Source organism: Thunnus maccoyii, chromosome 22 (assembly GCF_910596095.1).
Source record: "Thunnus maccoyii chromosome 22, fThuMac1.1, whole genome shotgun sequence".
NCBI lineage: Eukaryota > Metazoa > Chordata > Actinopteri > Scombriformes > Scombridae > Thunnus > Thunnus maccoyii.
Window position 1 is genome coordinate 15,673,348 of NC_056554.1, and position 18,064 is coordinate 15,691,411.

Consider the following 18,064-nt stretch of genomic DNA (forward strand, 5'->3'; position numbering starts at 1 on the left):
AAGGCACCCACCCCCCTTCCATCCTCCCACCCGCGGAGCCGGGAGGTAGAGGGCAGACGCATAATCTGCAGAGTCAAAAAGTCCTCACATGCCCCGCTCAGCCTGGACATTTGGTCGACAAGGAAATGCGGAAGGAAGATATTTTTCTATGCATCAGCACCTGCTCTGCAGCGGGTCTCACCATGCCGACCGGGTGGAGGATGCTCCGAGCATGCGCAGTGTTTCCCTCCGGTTGACTCCTGGCAGTGCTGCCTTCAAGTGCTGTCGATAATATCGCTACCATGACGTGAGGGCACAAAAACAGTTGTACAGTTGTAAAAACATCTAATTTTATAGTGACTGAGATGCAATACATATAACAACCACAACAAATAAACCAAAAGGACACATGATGACAATAAATATTGATGATATGCCCAAATGTACATTTCATCATCTCTTTTTGGCCACTGCAGTACCAAGTCTGTGTCAAAATTTTGGAAATGCAACAACAGCTTTAGTCTGCTTTCTATTTCTTCAAGGTGCATATGAAAGAACTCCACATCAAATATAAATAAACATCAAAAAGCTCTATTCACTGACCATTTAGACTGTTCAAAAGTATATTCATAAATTCATAAATACAATTCATAAAACATATTCATAAAAAAATCAAAATATGAAACAAAATAAATTATATATATCGGTGAGAATCTAAAACAGCCTCAGGTTGTACCTTGTATGTTCAAACAAATAAAATATGAAAAATATAGCTGAGAAAAGTATTTTCATGAAAAAAATGCAGTATTTTTTAGTCTGTGGTTAACACATTTGACTTTTTATAATATTTTTTATGACTTTTTATCCCCCAAGAAAATGGTTTGTAGAAATGTGTTTAGCCAGCTGAGTTTACAGTTTACTGGCTTTCACTCAGTCAGCCAGTGGATAGTTAATTTTCTCCTTCTGGACCCTCGTCAAGTCGCTCAACAGCGCAGTCTTTACTACATCCTGTGTTGTAATCACATGTTTGTTTGACTGACACATCAGCCAACAGGAGAACAACAGTAGTTAGACCAATATGAGCTGGAAAATAATGGTTTCATAACAGCTACACCACAGCCACCAAGGGAAAAAAAAACTCTTTGTAATGTGTCAGATATTGAGCCAGTGTTATTTTGCAGCATGAGTGAATGTGCTGCAATACAAACAAGATGAATCACATGCAGTAGTTTTAGGGAACTGAACAATACAAAACAATATGCTGACTATGACCACAAAACAAATACAATGACAAAAAAAACCCATCAAAACCATAACACATAAAAGCAACTAATAGAATAAAGATGTTTGAGGTCAAGCGCAACAGAATGCTAAATGCTCTCGTCACATGTCAGATGATGCCGCCACAAAGTGATGTAACTTTGAACTCACAGCCCAATGGAAATTCTCAAACTTCATGGCTGTTTGTGTCAGAAGTGGGTAGGAATTGATTTTCAATGATATGGTTAAAATACGTCCATGACAATGGCGAACAATACCTGCACTATCAACACTAAAATATGCTGTAAATTAGAAGGTAAAACTAATTATACCAGCATTTAATTGGCATCAAAGAAACTGCATTAAGCTGGTTTAAGTCCTGTTTATCAGTCCTATTTATCAGATCGATTTCAGTTTGCACATTTTAACGATGAATCCTCCATGAAGGCAAAAGTTAGACACGGAGTTCCACAAGGTTCTGTTCTTGGACCATTACTATTCACCTTGTATATGCTTCCTTTAGGTAATATTATTCCTTTAACTCCCACATAAAACACATTTCAAGGACTGCCTTTTTTCATTTACGTAATATTGCAAAAATCAGGCACATCCTGTCTCAAAAAGATACAGAAAAAATAGTCCACACATTTTTTACTTCTAGGCTGGATTATTGCAATTCATTATTGTCAGGCTGCCCTAAAAAGTCTCTAAAGACTCTCCAGCTGGTCCAGAAGGCAGCTGCACATGTGCTGACAAAAACTAGAAAAAGAGATCACATTTCTCCCATCTTAGCTTTGCTGCATTGGCTTCCTGTAAAATTCAGAATTGAATTTAAAATCCTTCTCCTCACCGACAAAGCCCTTAATGGTCAGGCACCATCATATCTTAAAGAGCTCATAGTACCGTATTACCCCACTAGAACACTGTGCTCCCAGAATGCAGGCTTACTGGTGGTTCCTACAGTCTCCAAAAGTAGAATGGGAGGCAGAGCCTTCAGCTATCAGGCTCCACTCCTGTGGAACCATCTTCCAGATTCGGTCCGGGGGGCAGACACCCTCTCTACGTTTAAGAGTAGGCTTAAAACTTTCCTTTTTGATAAAGCTTTTCGTTAGGGCCGACCAAGCTCACCTTGGACCAGCCCTTAGTTATGCTGCTATAGGCCTAGACTGCCGGGTGAATTCCCATTATGCACTGAGCTCCTCTCTCCTCTTCTCCATCTGTATGTATTCATTTACCATTATTGCATGTTACTAACTTGACTTCTTCCGGAGCTCTTTGTGCTTTCTAATCCGCAGGTAACCCCAAGGAACAGGCTCCGGCCCATGGCCATGGGGACGCCCTTCTCCAGCTGTTACTGCTGTTTGTTGTTGCTAATCATGTATTTATTGTTGTTGTTGTTGTTGTTGTTCTGCTTCTCTGTGTGCCCCCCCCCCCTTTCTTTCTCTCTCAACCCAACCGGTCAAAGCAGATGGCCGCCCACCTAGAACAAGGTTCTGCTTGAGGTTTCTTCCCATTAAAGGGGACTTTTTCCTTACCACTGTCCCCAAGTGCTTGCTCATGGTGGCATTGTTGGGTCTCTGTAAATGAAAGAGTACGGCCTAGACCTGCTCTATGTGAAAAGTGCCCTGAGGTGACTTTTTTGTGATATTGTGATATATAAATAAATTTGAATTGAATGTCCTGAACAAATGCTTATGTTCTGTCTTTCCTAAAGGAAATAATTACACAACAATCATACCTTTATATACTATATGCACTAATTACAAATTGGAAAACAAAATTGTTGGACAACTTTGCTACTTTTATATCCCTAGTGGGGCAGAAAATGTCAAGTTTGCAGTGAATGTTCCACTAGAGAAAAGAGAAAAAGAAGAATAATGCACTCTGTATTAAACTGCATAATGTTGACATGCTTTGTTAGCACTAATCTTAAAGTACGATTGAATTTCTGTACCAAATGTCATAGATAATTCACTCTGGGCAACATTGCTGTCTTAAAGCCACATCTCTAGTGTGGTTACAAATAAACAAAACGCAAACTAATATGTGCTCAAGTACTTCTCAGTTATTCTCCACATTAATAGACCAGTTGAAAATCCCCACACAGAGCCCCACATATTGTTCTAATTATCTTGAATATGACCTCTGACACTTTGTGTTTCCCTGCAGCTGAGGAGACCCCCCGAGCCCCCTCAAAAGGTCCCACCATGCCGCTGCTGGCTCTCCTGCCTCTGCTCCTGCCATGACCTCTGACTCCTTTCAGTGAGTTGGCAGCCCGACAGGAGTCTGCTCAGAAGTTTAAAGCCTCGGCGTGTTCCCACAGCGTGCAGAGGGTACACCAGGTTGGTTTTCCTCCTCTCCCATTTTCAGTAGCTATCGAAACAGCTTTGCTTTTTTTACTTACACATTTCACTGAGATATTCTAAGTGATAACTTTATGATTATGATATGATTATTGATGAGAAGCACAGCATGTATATAACGTAAAAGCCTCACAATGATTTGTATTTATATATGGCCTTGTGCAGACTTTTCAGTGAGAGTATAACACATTTTCTCCTCGTTTTACAATATGCACATCATACAAATGTACACAAACTGGCACTGACACAAGAGTATAGATCAAAAAATAAAATAATGGTATCTCTAATTATATTATATACTGGATAAGACATTAAGATATCATAAATAATAGTTAGAAAAGAGCAAAGAAAGATCAACATAGACTACTTTGTGTATTTTTTAATTGGATTTGTTGGATTGTAAACAGGCAGGACAACTGAGAATAAAGGTTAATTTCAATAAAAATTGAAATAAAAAAATAAAGAAATAAGCTATTTACTATTTTGTACTTCTATCCATCTTCTGCCATTTATGCCTTCATGCATCACAAAGTAGTTCAGCTCTTTTTCAGGCTCAAATCTCTTTCGCTTACTACCAGAGGCCTGTCTCCCTCTTGTGGTCACAGGTCAGAGGTACAAGGCCACACAAAAATTCAGTATTATAGATGAGTGGCCACATTCATGAAGTATTTTATCTTAGCTCTAATTATTCCTCCGGTAGGCACAATAGTTCTTAGCTAACAGTTTCCTCCTGAGACCCACTCATGAAGCTGCTGAGAGCAACCCTGAGTAGTGGGAAGTAATGGGAGGATCATCCAAGCTAAGAAAAATTAGCAGCTCTGACTTTGTTGCTATGGATGATGTCAGCCTTAAGATGTTTCATGAGTACAGCCTGTTGTTGAGGGAGGTGAAGCTTCTTGAACTGGGAGCTTTAACAGCTTTTTTTAAATAACCTGTAAAACTATATACAAGAAATATGAACAGACCAAATGTGGAATAGTTGATGAGGAAGATTTTTCTTCAACTATATCTTTTATAAGCACCATTAAAGTGGAGATGAGCCTCATGCAGCAACATTTTCTTAAAATTCTCTTATATTTTCTGTTAAGAAGTCAACTTCAGATGCACCAAACGTTCTGAACCATCTAAATCTGTTCTTACCCAGGTGTGCTGAATGATGAATCCCACATGATCATAAATTGTAGGCACGCAGCTGATTGTTTGTTATTAGCATTGAAAACACCCCCTAAACACTATATAAGGGCAGGTGTTGTGCTGTGTGCAAATACTCTGGCACATGCCCAAGAATTGGAGAGATGCTACCAAAAAAAGGCTGAAAGAAGAACCTCAGCAGCAGTGAAATTGACAGCTAAATAAACTTAAACAAAGTTAAACATGTGATTTTAAAGGGCTTCAGGACTGGTGTTACAGGAAAATCAAAAACCTTAGCAATGGCAAAACATTTGTGATGTTGTAAATACTGTGACAGCAGAGGGACACTCAGAAACTGAACACAGCAATATCATCCAAGGGCTTCTATAGTCTCAAGTGGGATTAGTGGACCAATAGTATTTCTTTAGCCCACAAATTTCATAATCCAATCATTATAAAAGCATATAATAATCTAAATTTGATTATACAATATTCATGCCTGTTTTCATGTTCCTCAACTTTAAAACTGTTATCTTGCATTGGACAAACAATTCGTGGACTTTGAAAACACAATGTGTTTTTTCTTGTCTCGGTAACAGTGCTCTTGACCACTAGTAAAATTTTCTCTTACGAAAGAGAAGAGCAAAAATAAGAAAACATTGATGAATCCCAGAAATCAATGAGTACTAACAAAATAAGAACAAATCATAGATACGAACAAAAATAAGAGGAAATTTGTTCGTATATCACTTCCTGCATGAGGCCCAATGTGGCATAACCTTCCTTAAATATTATAGTATTTTACTTCTTAATCCATTGTAACCAACTGTTTTTTAGCAACTGAGCCTAAAGGAGCTTAGTCTAAGTGAAGCAAGATACAAACATCTACTACTGAAGAGAAAACTTATTTCAGTCATGTAGGTGCCTGGATGCCATGTTCAGCTACAATTTAATAATTCAGTTTCTGCCTGAAAAGGTGAGATGTTGAGAACAGCTCCTATATTTTTAACATACTGTTTCATAATTTTCCCTGCAGGATATAACGAACTCTATGCTGCACTGACACATCAGTTTACAGCTCAGCCAGTGCAGCAGGTGTAAGACAAACAAGGATTTGTCCAAGGGTTTTTGTTTTTTTTTAAATTTGAATTTCATTCCTCAGGGCTTCCTGAAATAGGCAGTCCTTAAGACATTAATCTCCATCTGCTTGTTTACAGCGGCAACAACTTGATTGTTTAAGAACTATGTGAACTATTTACCAAACTGTTGAAGAAAAGTAGAAGCAGTAAAAGTAGCATTGGTAGTTGTAGTGACTCTGGTACTAATGGTTATATTAATCATATCAACAAAAGACACTGTTGCACCTCATCCCACATTTGTACCTCAGTAGGTATTATTTCACCTGGACAATACAATAGCCCTGCAAAAATACCATTTTTTAGCTTATAGTGTTCAGCTTTTCACAACACTTTGTTAGAGAGGTGATATAGTAAATTTTGAGGAAATGTAAGTGTTAGAGTTGTATTAGATTTCACCACATTGAGTGGTGTGTCTAAGATGTATCTCTCCCTAAATGAAGACTATAAAACTTTGTAACACACAGGAAGTTGTTTCTGAGACACAAAAATTCAGCATTAGACCTGTGGCCATACTCATTAATTATTTTATTGTAGCTCTAGTTATTCCTCCGGTAGGCACAATAGTTTGTAGCTAACAGTTTCCTCTTGAGACCCACTGATGAAGCTGCTGAGAGAAACCCTGAGTAGTGGGAAGAAATGGGTGGATCTCCCAAGCTAAGAAAAATTATCACGTCTGACCTTGTTGCTATGGATGATGTTGCCCTTAAGATGTTTCTTGAATACAGCCTGTTATTGAGGGAGGTGAAGCTTCAAGGAGGTTAATTTTTTTATAACCAGTAAAACTATACACAGGAAATATGAACAGACCAAAGTGGAATAGTTGATGATTTTTCTTCCACCATGTCTCTTACAAGCACCATTAAAGTGACAATGTGACATAACATTCCCTAAATATTATAGTATTTTACTTCTTAATCCATGTAACCAACTGTTCCAATGGGACCGAGCCTAAAGAAAATCCTCATGTTCTTCCACAAACTGTCTCCTTCCACCGAAACATATGGTCCCTTACACCAACTCAACTTTCCAATAAGGTCTTGGCTACCATGCTTCCTTATAATGAATACTCCTCACTCCCTGTCAATGAGGCTACAGACACACTCTGGTCCTCACCAGCCTCCTCTCTTAACAATCTCTGCCCTCTAACATCCAAACCTGCTCGTAACACTGCCCCAGTCCATGGCTCATTGAAGTGTTCAGAGAGCACAGGGTGGGGCTCAGAGCAGTAGAAAGAAAATGGGAGAGTGAGAGTCCGCTGACCTCAGTGACTTTCGGTGTCTCATGGCATCATTCTCCTCCAGTTTAAAAACAGCTAAGACCACTTACTATCAGAACAAGATCTGTGGCACCACAGATGCTAGAAAAATGTTTTCTGCTTTTAATTTAATTCACTCCTCAGGTCACCTACTCTGACCTCCACTCTGCGCATTCGAGACATGTTTGCCTCGTTCTTTACTGATAAGGTTTCTGCCATCAGTCACCAGTTCTCTGAGCCTGACCAACTCAGTCTGCCGCTGCCAACTAACAGGACCTCACTCCTCTCATTCTCCCCTCTGACTGAGGAGGACATCTCCAAGCTTCTGGACTCTCATCCCACTACCTGTCCACTGGACCTGATACCATGAAACCTCCTACAGACCATTTCCCCCACAGTCACTCATATCATCAACTCCTCGCTTACAACGGGCTTGTTTTCCACTGCATTTAAGCAAGCTTGGGTCACCCCACTGCTCAAAAACCTACACTCAACCCAGCCCAGGTTGAAAACTACTGACCGGTTTCACTCCTACTCTTCCTATCCAATATACTTGAGCCCACAGACTTCAACCAAGTCTCTGAATTCCTTTGTGAGAACAACCTTTATGATCCGAATCAGTCCGGCTTTGAGCGTGGTCACTTTACAGAGACTGCACTCCCGTCAGTAATGGAATCACTGCATTCAGCCAGAGCTGCTGGTTGGTCGGTCCTCAGTTCTATTGCTGCTAGGTCTGTCAGCTTCTTTCGACACAGTTAACCACCAAATCCTCCTCTACACACTCACAGAGCTTGATATCTCAGGATCTGCCCTCCACTGGTTCATGTCCTACCAGGGAGATCTTTAAGAGTATCTTGGAGGGAGGAAGTGTTTAAACTGCATGGCTTATCCACAGGGGTTCTTTAAGGATCAATGCTCGGTCCCCTTCTCTTCTCAATATACACCACCTCACTTGGTGCAATCATCTGCTCCCATGGTTTCTCATACCATTGCTATGCTGATGACACCCAGCTCTTCCTATCGTTCCCACCGGAAGACCTCACAGTCTTGGCATGGATCTCATCATGCCTCGCCTATATCTTGGCGTGGATGAAAGAACGTAACCTTCAGCTTAACCTCTCAAAGACTGACCTCCTTGTCATCCCAGCTAGTCCCTCTATACAACAACAGATCAATATGCAGCTCAAATCAATCCAGCTCACGCCCACAAAGTCTACCAGAAACTTGGGTGTCAGGATCGATGACCAACTAACTGTTACGGACTCATGGTTTTTGGACTCTGTGTTTTTTGTTCTTCTGGTTTCCTGTGTTCACTCTGTGTGTCTACTAAGTTCCAGTTTTACATTATGGTTATTGAGCCTGTTTAGTATTTCTAGCTTGATTTTTGGGAGGTCTGGGGTTTTGTTTTTGGTGCTTTGTTTATCTGCTTTGCATTGGTTTTTCCAGAAAGTTTGTGTAACTTATTTTAGTCACGTAGTTGCCAGGATGCAATCTTCAGCTACAATTTTAATGGTTTGATTCTATTTCTGTCTTAAAAGGTGAGATGAGAACAGTTTCTTCATTTTTTACCATATTGTTCCATGATTTTTCCAGCAGGAGATAATGAACTCTATGCTGGGCTGACACATCAGTTTACAGCTCAGCCAGTGCTGGAGCAGCAGGTGTAAGACAAACAAGGGTTTGTCCAAGTTTTTTTTTTTTAATTTGAATTTCATTCCTCAGGGCTTCCTGAAAAGGCAGTCTTTAAGACATTAATGTGTTCCATCTGCTTATTTACAGAGGCAACAACTTGTCTGATTGCTTAAGAACTGTGTGAACTATTTAACAAACGAAAAGTAGAAGCAGTAAAAGTGGATTTGGTAGTTGTAATGATTCTGGCATTAATGGTTATATTAATCATATCACAATGTACAAATATAACGGCCTTTCAAAAATACTACTTATATAATTATATAATTATATTAACTGGTAACTCCAGATATGTGAGCGAGCCATGTACGCATTTAAATATATTATCTCCACATTTTACTTTAGTTTAGCTTACATTACTTTATTTTAGTTTAAGCTTACATCTGACCTGCTCTTTATTTGATTCAGGGGAGTTTACAATCAAGTAACCACCATCAAAATCTTTTATAAAGTAATTAAATAATTTTCCTGTAGAGCAATGCTGGAAAGCTGTACATTAGAGTTTAGTTTATATTAGTTTAAGGTAACACTTGCAACTCTGTCCTGCTCTTTACTGGATTTGGCGAAGTTTACAATCCAGGAACCACAGCCTATGTGACCCGAGATAATGTTACATCTGCACATCAAGTTAAAAAAGTATGTAATTATTCCAGGAGCACGCTGCAGTTTCCACAACACCATTTTAAAACAGCTGCTTTCCTGGGGCTCACAGTGCTTACCTTCCTGTAACAGTCAATAAATATCCAGCTCTTGATTAATTTACCACAAGGTTTCAAATCCTTTTCTTGTTGAATTATTGTGTGATTTGGAACATGGCATACTTGATTTGTTACTAGGTTGCTTGTATAGAAATATGCTTCAATTGATAAATTTTCAAACATATTGTACATCTGATCAGTATTTGACATTAGTGAATAATGTGAAATGAAATACAAGTGTGTAGTTCAACCTTGCAAATGACCAGCCTTGTTGTGTCTTCACTCTGTAAGAGGCCGTACTCTGCATCATATGCCTTGGAGCATTGTTTGTCACTTAATGGCAAAACATATGGAAACACGTGATTGGATGAGATTTGGGCTGTAAACATAGTACACACACAAAACAAATATGCTCAACAAGAACACAAAAGTATATATATTTGAAGTGAATCAGTCAGAAAGTCACAATACTACTGATTCGAGTTGAAGTATCAGCTTGTCGACAGTAGCGATACCTGACGACAACTGCAAACTGAAGGTGAGCTTCATTTGACTCTGTGCACAGATCCAACAGAATCCATTTATAATTACTAAAAGAGCATTTGATTGTGTTTTTATAAGGTTTTGTGTTTTCTTTCAGAAAATGAGGATCCAAATTGTGTTTCTGGTCTTCGCTTTTGTGGCTGCGATCAGTGCAGCACCAACACAAACCTCTGCTGCACAAGTCCCAGGTAACTACATGATGAAGTAATGGTCTGTATCACAGATGTATTGAAACGTCATAACTCTTTGGTTGTGAATGTCTCATGTTATTATTTATTTTAATTCAACTATAAAAATGTATTTTTTCAGTACCTGTCCTTCTTTCTAAATCCCAGTTGAAGAGCACGTGAAGGACGCTTTGGAAGATAAAGAGCAGAAGAAAGACGCTTTGGGAGATGAAGAGCAGAAGAAAGACGCTTTGGGAGATGAAGAGCAGAAGAAAGACGCTTTGGGAGATGAAGAGCAGAAGAAAGACGCTTTGGGAGATGAAGAGCAGATGAGGGACTCTTTCGGAGATGAAGAGCAGATGAGGGACTCTTTCGGAGATGAAGAGCAGATGATGGACTCTTTCGGAGATGAAGAGCAGATGAGGGATGCTTTGGGAGATGAAGAGCAAATGAGGGACTCTTTCGGAGACGAAGAGCCCGAGATGGACACTTTCGGAGACGAAGAGCCCGAGATGGACACTTTCGGAGACGAAGAGCCCTAGATGGACACTTTCGGAGGTGCACGCCTGGAAAGATGAAGTACCATGCACCAGACTTTGTAAGAAAAGGTTAAATAAACTGTGGATTAACTGTAGTCAACACCTGTAATCAGTCACTTCACTATTTGTTGTCTTTTTTGAGGAGAGATTAAAATTTGAGTGTGCAGCATTAGACTGAAATGTTCCTCACCCAGTGATCACTTTATCTGAGCCTCTTAAGATCAAATGTGACCATACATCTAAGCTATCTGTGAGGTATTTTATCAATATTCTGTAGTAATAATAGGTACTTGTCTTGTCTGCTCAAATTTAAGACAGAATTCGTACCAAAAGACACTATATCTGACTGAACATCCCACAGAAAACTACCATGATGTAAAGTAACATTTAATCTCAAGAGAACACGATGTACAGATCATTGAGTGAAGAACATCTCCGCCTAAAACAGATCATTTTTTCTCACATTTTGTAGTCTATAAATTAACATGTATTTGTGTTTGCTCTTCCTCTGCAGCTCTCCAAATCAACCCAGATCGTCAACATCACAGCGATCATGATCACCACACTTACAAAGACAGAAAATAGCATTTCAGCATTAAACCAACTGAGGCTATGTCTTGCAGTAATGTGATCTTGTAAAAGCCTTAAATGACAACATAAAATAAAATGTTTGTCTCAGCATCAATTCTAACAGTTTTTGTGACTTTGACTCATTATGTGTGTAACATTTTCTGTATCATGACTGTATTTTAATTCCTGAAGTTATATATGTGTCTATTTTACATTTACTTACAGAATTGGTCACATTGCTATGTTCCTAATAATTTCTTAAATCTGCACATTCTGGCCTTTCTGAAGGGCTATGAATGATGCAATGCAGTTACATATGTTTAAATTTCTTTGAGTCACTTCCAGACATTAAACTGAATCTCCCTAGAGCTACACAGTAAGCAAATATACAATAAACAGAACAGCTGACTGAGTCAACCCTCCAGGGTGTATTATCAAAAACTTGTCTCAGCAGAGTTCTCTTTAGGGAGAAACAGGTTGCTGTTGGTGATAAGAAAGCAAGGTTTGAGTTAAATAAAACTGTTTTTAAAAACCTCATGGATCGAGATGCAGAACTGCAGGGTGCTTCTATCTTTGTTCCTTTTATTTCACAAATATTTTTTTAAGATATGATCTGCTCTAGCTTGCTACAAAACACTCAGGATTGGTATCTCAGTGGTTTTGCAGACAATTTCTGACCAAAAGATGGACTTCCTTTCTCCCTGCAGTGGCTGTTGTTAGAAGTCTTCCTTTAAAATACGGATTAAAATGTGACATTTAATTTCTTGAAGTCCCTGAAAACATTTTTCCTCCATCAGCTTCTTATTATAGGTAATAAAGTCTTAGTTTATTCACATGAGAGATACTTAGTGACATTTGAATCCGAATCTGATAACAGCTGGGAGGTTGTTTGTTTATTTAGCCAGGCCACTGTCAATCAAATTTGATCAAACCACATAGTCCTAATGAATCAGATTAGCTGAGTTTTAGAGTGTTAAACTCTTAATAATAATAACTCATTATGTTTTATCAGCTTTTTCTTTGATTGTTGCTTATTTGTCATCAATATTTAATATTATTGGGAAAGCTTTCAGGGGCTTTAACAACTAAAGTGGAAGAAAATAGATTTTATTTCAATATGAAAAACTATACTGCACACACAGTAAAGAAAACTCAAACGAGTATTCAGTTTATTGAATGTCATAAATACCAGCTTTATTATCAACCAGCCCAAAACGCACATCACCCCGCTGTTCATATCCCTCCACTGGCTCCCAATTGCTGCCCACATCAAATTCAAAACCCTGACACTCGCTTAAAAAACAGCAACTAAACAGCTCCCGACTACCTGAAGTCCAGGTTTACGCTCCCTCCCACTCACTACACTCTGCCAATGAAAGGGGTCTGGTACCACCACCACAACAGGGCCTTAAATCACTAGCCAGACTCTTATCTAGTTCCCTGGTGGTGCAACAAGCTACCAAACTCTATTCGATCCGCAGAGTCCCTCTTGATCTTTAAGAAAAAGCTAAAGACGAAGCTGTTTTGCAAACACCTCTACACCTGATGGACTGAAAAAAAATGCTTCTATGCATTCTTTGCATTGCCTCTGTGCACTGCCTGTTGGCACCTACTTACTCAGGTTAGTCTCTCCTGAATAAATCCTTTCTTGTGTTGTATTAACTTTCAGATGTAAAAACATCTGCTAAATGAAAATGTAACACTGTAAAGCAGATTTGTCTAAGTGAAGCAAGATACAAACATCTACTTCTGAGGAGAAAACCAGTAACTTATTTCAGTCATGTAGGTGCCTGGATGCAATGTTCAGCTACAATTTTAATGGTTTGATTCAATTTCTGCCTTAAAAGGAGAGATGTTAAGAACAGCTCCTTTATTTTTACCTCATTGTTTCATAATTTTCCCTGCAGGATATAACGAACTCTATGCTGGACTGACACATCAGCTTACACCTCAGCCAGTGCAGCAGGTGTAAGACAAACACTTTTTTTTTTTTTTTTTTAACAAAACAAAGTGGTTTTAAAATTTGAATTTCATCCTTCAGGGCTTCCTGAAAAGGCAGTCTTTAAGACTTTAATGTGTTCCATCTGCTCGTTTGCAGAGGCAACAACTTAAGATCTGTGTGAACTCTTTAACAAACAGTTGAAGAAAAGTAGAAGCAGTAAAAGTGGTAGTTGTAGTGACTCTGGCATTAATGGTTATATTAATCATATCAACAAAAGACACTGTTGCACCTCATCCCACATTTGTACCTCAGTAGATATAAAATCACACTATACAGTGATACCACAATTAACCTCTTACATCCTGACAGTGGTGTGGGAAGACTGTTGTTTTATTCATGAATAAGCAATATAAATAAACACAATCTAAATGTTTATATCTGCACTGACTTATTAGTGTATTAGCTCACCTGAACAATACAATAGCCCTGCAAAAATACAATTTTTTAGCTTATAGTGTTCAGCTTTTCATGACACTTTGTTAGAGAGGTGCTGTCATGGTAAATTTTGAGGAAATGTTAGTGTCAGAATTGTATTAGATCTCACCAGATGAGGTGTGTCTAAGATGTATTTCTCCCTAAATTAATTGTATAAAAAATTGTAACACCTTTCAACATCAATGCAATCCAATACAACACAGGTCAGAGGCACAAAGCCATATATGAAGCTGTTTCTGAGAAACAAAAATTCAGCATTAGACCTGTGGCCATATTCATGAAGTTTTTTTATCTTAGCTCTAAATATTCCTCCAGTTGGCACAATAGTTTGTAGCTCCTGAGACCCACTCATGAAGCTGCTGAGAGAAACCCTGAGCAGTGGGAAGGAATGGGAGGTCCTCCCAAGCTAAGAAAAATAAACTGACCTAGTCTGACCTTGCTATGGATGATGTCGGCCTTATGATGTTTCATGTGAACAGCCTGTTGTTGAGGGAAGTGAAGCTACTTGACGTGGGAGCTTTAACACAGAGTTTCTTTACAACCGATAAAACGATATACAGGAAATATGAACAGACCAAAGTGGAATAGTTGATGTGGACGATTTTTCTTCCACAATGTCTCTTATAGGCACTATTAAATTGACAATGTGGCATAACCTTCCTTAAATATTATAGTATTTTACACCTCTCAGTATTAATGCAATCCAATACAATACCATGACTATAAGAATTACCCTAGAGTCAACGAACACCTAGATGACGCAGTGTCAACAGAAACTGAGCATTGTAAGCTTTACAAAGATATTTATTTATCATTCATATTACTATATGGCTGGATTATTGATGTACTGGATCACATTAGATTCATGTACCTACTAAAATAAACTGGTAACTCAGGGTATGTGGGCGAGCCGTGTAACAGCATCATATGCCTTGGAGCATCATTCGTCACTTTATGGTAAAACGTGGAAACTCTTGATTGGATGAGATTCGGGCTGTGGCATTGTACAAACACAGAACAATTATGCTCAACGGGAACTCAAAAGTATATATATTTGAAGTGAATCAGTCAGAAAGTCACAATACTACTGATTCGAGTTGAAGTATCAGCTTGTCGACAGCAGCGATACCTGACAACTACTGCAAACTGAAGGTGAGCTTTATTTGACTCTGTACACAGACCCAACAGGATCCGTTTATGATTACTGAAAGACCATTTGATTGTGTTTTTATAAGGTTTTGTGTTTTCTTTCAGGAAATGAGGATCCAAATTGTGTTTTTGATCTTTGCTTTTGTGGCTGCGACCAATGCAGGACCAGCTAAAGAGATTGCTGCACAAATCAAAGGTAACTACATGATGAAGTAATGTGGTGTGTGCACTGGTCTGTATCACAGATGTATTGAAACGTCATAACTCTTTGGTTGTGAATGTCTCATGTTATTATTTAATTTAGTTAAACTATAAAAATGTATTTTTTCAGTACCTGTCCTTCTTTCTAATTCCCACAGCTTATTATTTAGCCAACCAGGAAAAGTTTAACATTCAGGAGCCAAAAGATGATGCCATCCAGGAGAAGGACGCTTTGGCAGATGAAGAGCACATGGACGACGCTTTGGAAGATGAAGAGCAAATGAAGGACGCTTTGGAAGATGAAGTGCCTGAGGAATACGTTTTCACATATAGAGGGAAGACGTACAATCTGGACGACTTTAAAAAAACAGCATAAATAAGCTGTGAAGGCTGATCCCTCACAACATCATGTCTGTATGTATATGAAGTATATGTAACTTCTTTTCATAGTTGTGTGAAAATTTGTTTGTATCATTGGAGCAAACAGTGATGTCAAGGCTAATGAGTAACAATGACAGCAAAAATGGTGAACGTGGTATGTTTATTAACTGTAGTCAACACCTGTAATCAGTCACTTCACTATTTGTTTTTATTTTCTTTTTTGAGGAGAGATTAAAATTTGAGTGTGCAGCATTAGACTGAAATGTTCTTCACCCAGTGATCACTTTATATGATCCTCTTAAGATCAAATATGACCATACATCTAAGCTATCTGTGAGATATTTTGTCAAATATTCTGTAAAAGTAAGTACTTGTCTTGTCTGCTCAAATTTAATACAGAATTCGTACCAAAAGATGCTATATCTGACTGAACATCCTACAGAAAACTACCATGATGTAAAGTAACATTTAATCTCAAGAGAACACGATGTACAGATCATTGAGTGAAGAACATCTCCGCCTAAGACAGATCATTTTTTCTCACATTTTGTAGCCTATAAATTAACCTGTATTTGTGTTTGCTCTTCCTCTGCAGCTCTCCAAATCAACCCTGATCTTCAACATCACGGCGATCATGATCACCGCACTTACAATGACAGAAAATAGCATTTCAGCATTAAACCAACTGAGGCTATGTCTTGCAGTAATGTGATCTTGTAAAAGCCTTAAATAACCATGAAAAATAAATTGTTTGTCTCAGCATCAGCATTTGTGCCTTTGACTCATTATTTGTGTCCCCCAAATGTTCATTAACACATTACAAACCCTGAAAAGTGTCATTTTCTGTGTCATTACTGTATTTTAATTCAAGGGTGCTTCTTCTTTTTAAGATATGATCTGCTCTAGCTTGCTAGGATTGGTATCTCAGTGGTTTGGTTGACAATTTTTGACCAAAAGATGGACTTGTTTTCTCCCTGTTGTTAGAAAAGGCTTCCTTTAAAATACGGATTAAAATGTGACATTTAATTTCTTGAAGTCCCTGAAAACATATTTTCTCAATTGGCTGAACTCTTCTAGAGGGATGAACACCATTCATCCAAAAGATATTCCCTCAGTTGGTGTTTTTATGATGGTGGTGCAGAACGTTGTCTAACACCTCGGTTCAAAATCTCCCATAAGTGTTCAAATAGGTTGAGATCTGGTGACTGTGAAGGCCATAGCATATGATTCACATCATTTTCATACTCATCAAACCATTCAGTGACCGCTCGTGCCCTGTGAATGCGGGCATTGTCATTGAAATGGAAACATATACATAGACTTTATGATCTGCTTCCCGTATGAAAATGTTCCTAACAGGTACTATCAAGGGTGAGGTGTCTGACTCGGTCACTGTAACTTTAGAGGGAGTGTCCTGGGAGGAATGGCAGATGAGGATTTGGCCTTCAACTCTTAATTCTCAGCAGAGACCGAAAGAAAGTCTCTAGAGAAATGGAGAATTAATTAAAAATAATTGTTAGGGTGATGAATATGGGATGACGGTGATGCATGTGGCTGTATATGCAAGTACCAACACTGAACTTCATTCAATATCTCTTCAGCCTAGCAAACTGGGAGATCTGGACTTGCAAATATTTGTATTCTGGATATTGCAATAAAACTCAAAAAAGAAAGACAACTTGCTCTCTGTGAATTCATCTTACATTTCCACTACAGTCATCCTGGAAGAAACAACTCCCATCAAGGTAGAAATGTTTGATCATAGGATAAAGGTGATCACTCAGAAGAACTTTGTATTGATTTGCAGTGACTCTTCCCTCTAAGGGGACAAGTGGATCCAAACCATGCCAGCAAAATGCCCCCCAAAGCATAACAGAGCCACCAGATCCCCTCACTGTAGGGGAACTGGTGGCTAGGTAGGTAACATGTTGAACAACAGGACACAAACATATAATTTTACTGAAAAGTATGAGTTTTTGCCTTTGTTAAATTGATGGCATTCATAAAGTTCAAAATTATCTCAAATTTGTTTGATTTTGTGTAATTTTTATATCAATATTTAATGGTAGCACTAATTACCCCATCCCCATGCTCTGCTCATTTTACCCCTACCTTGGGGTGAGTTGTGCCATAGGACTAACTTTTTTTGATGGGTCATTGTTCTAAAACCATAATAATTAGATAACTTGTTTTAGTTTCCATGGGTACACGACAACCTGAGGTATTTATAGCTACTATTATTTGAAACAAATACACTTTCATTTTGTAGTAAAATCATCAAATGTAAAAAGTGGCTCATGTTACCCCGTTCTCCCCTACTGCATACACGATAAAGTAAATTTAAACAAATATTCCATTTATTAAATGACATAAACATCAGCTTTATTGTCATAAATTCCATCTGTACTGCAGCCTATAGTATACTGATGCTTAAACATGTGGTAGAAGCTGAAACATTGGTAACTCTATGGTTACTTTGCCTTTCTTATACACCATGTGTTTCAAACACCTCTTGAAATTCAAAGCTCTTTCTCTCTCTCTCTCTCTGTGTCCCTCTTGGGCA

The 18,064-nt window shown here is 38.5% G+C and overlaps 1 protein-coding gene across 1 annotated transcript in view; it reads left to right on the plus strand.

Annotated features, from left to right (window-relative positions):
- The window catches only part of nelfa (negative elongation factor complex member A), a 65,608-nt gene that overhangs the window by 26,123 nt on the left and 21,421 nt on the right, over nt 1–18,064 (plus strand). Inside the window, exon 4 of the mRNA XM_042402419.1 lies at nt 3,409–3,581. The gene's annotated coding sequence lies outside the window, so the exon portion shown is untranslated. The remainder of the gene's footprint in view (nt 1–3,408; nt 3,582–18,064) is intronic.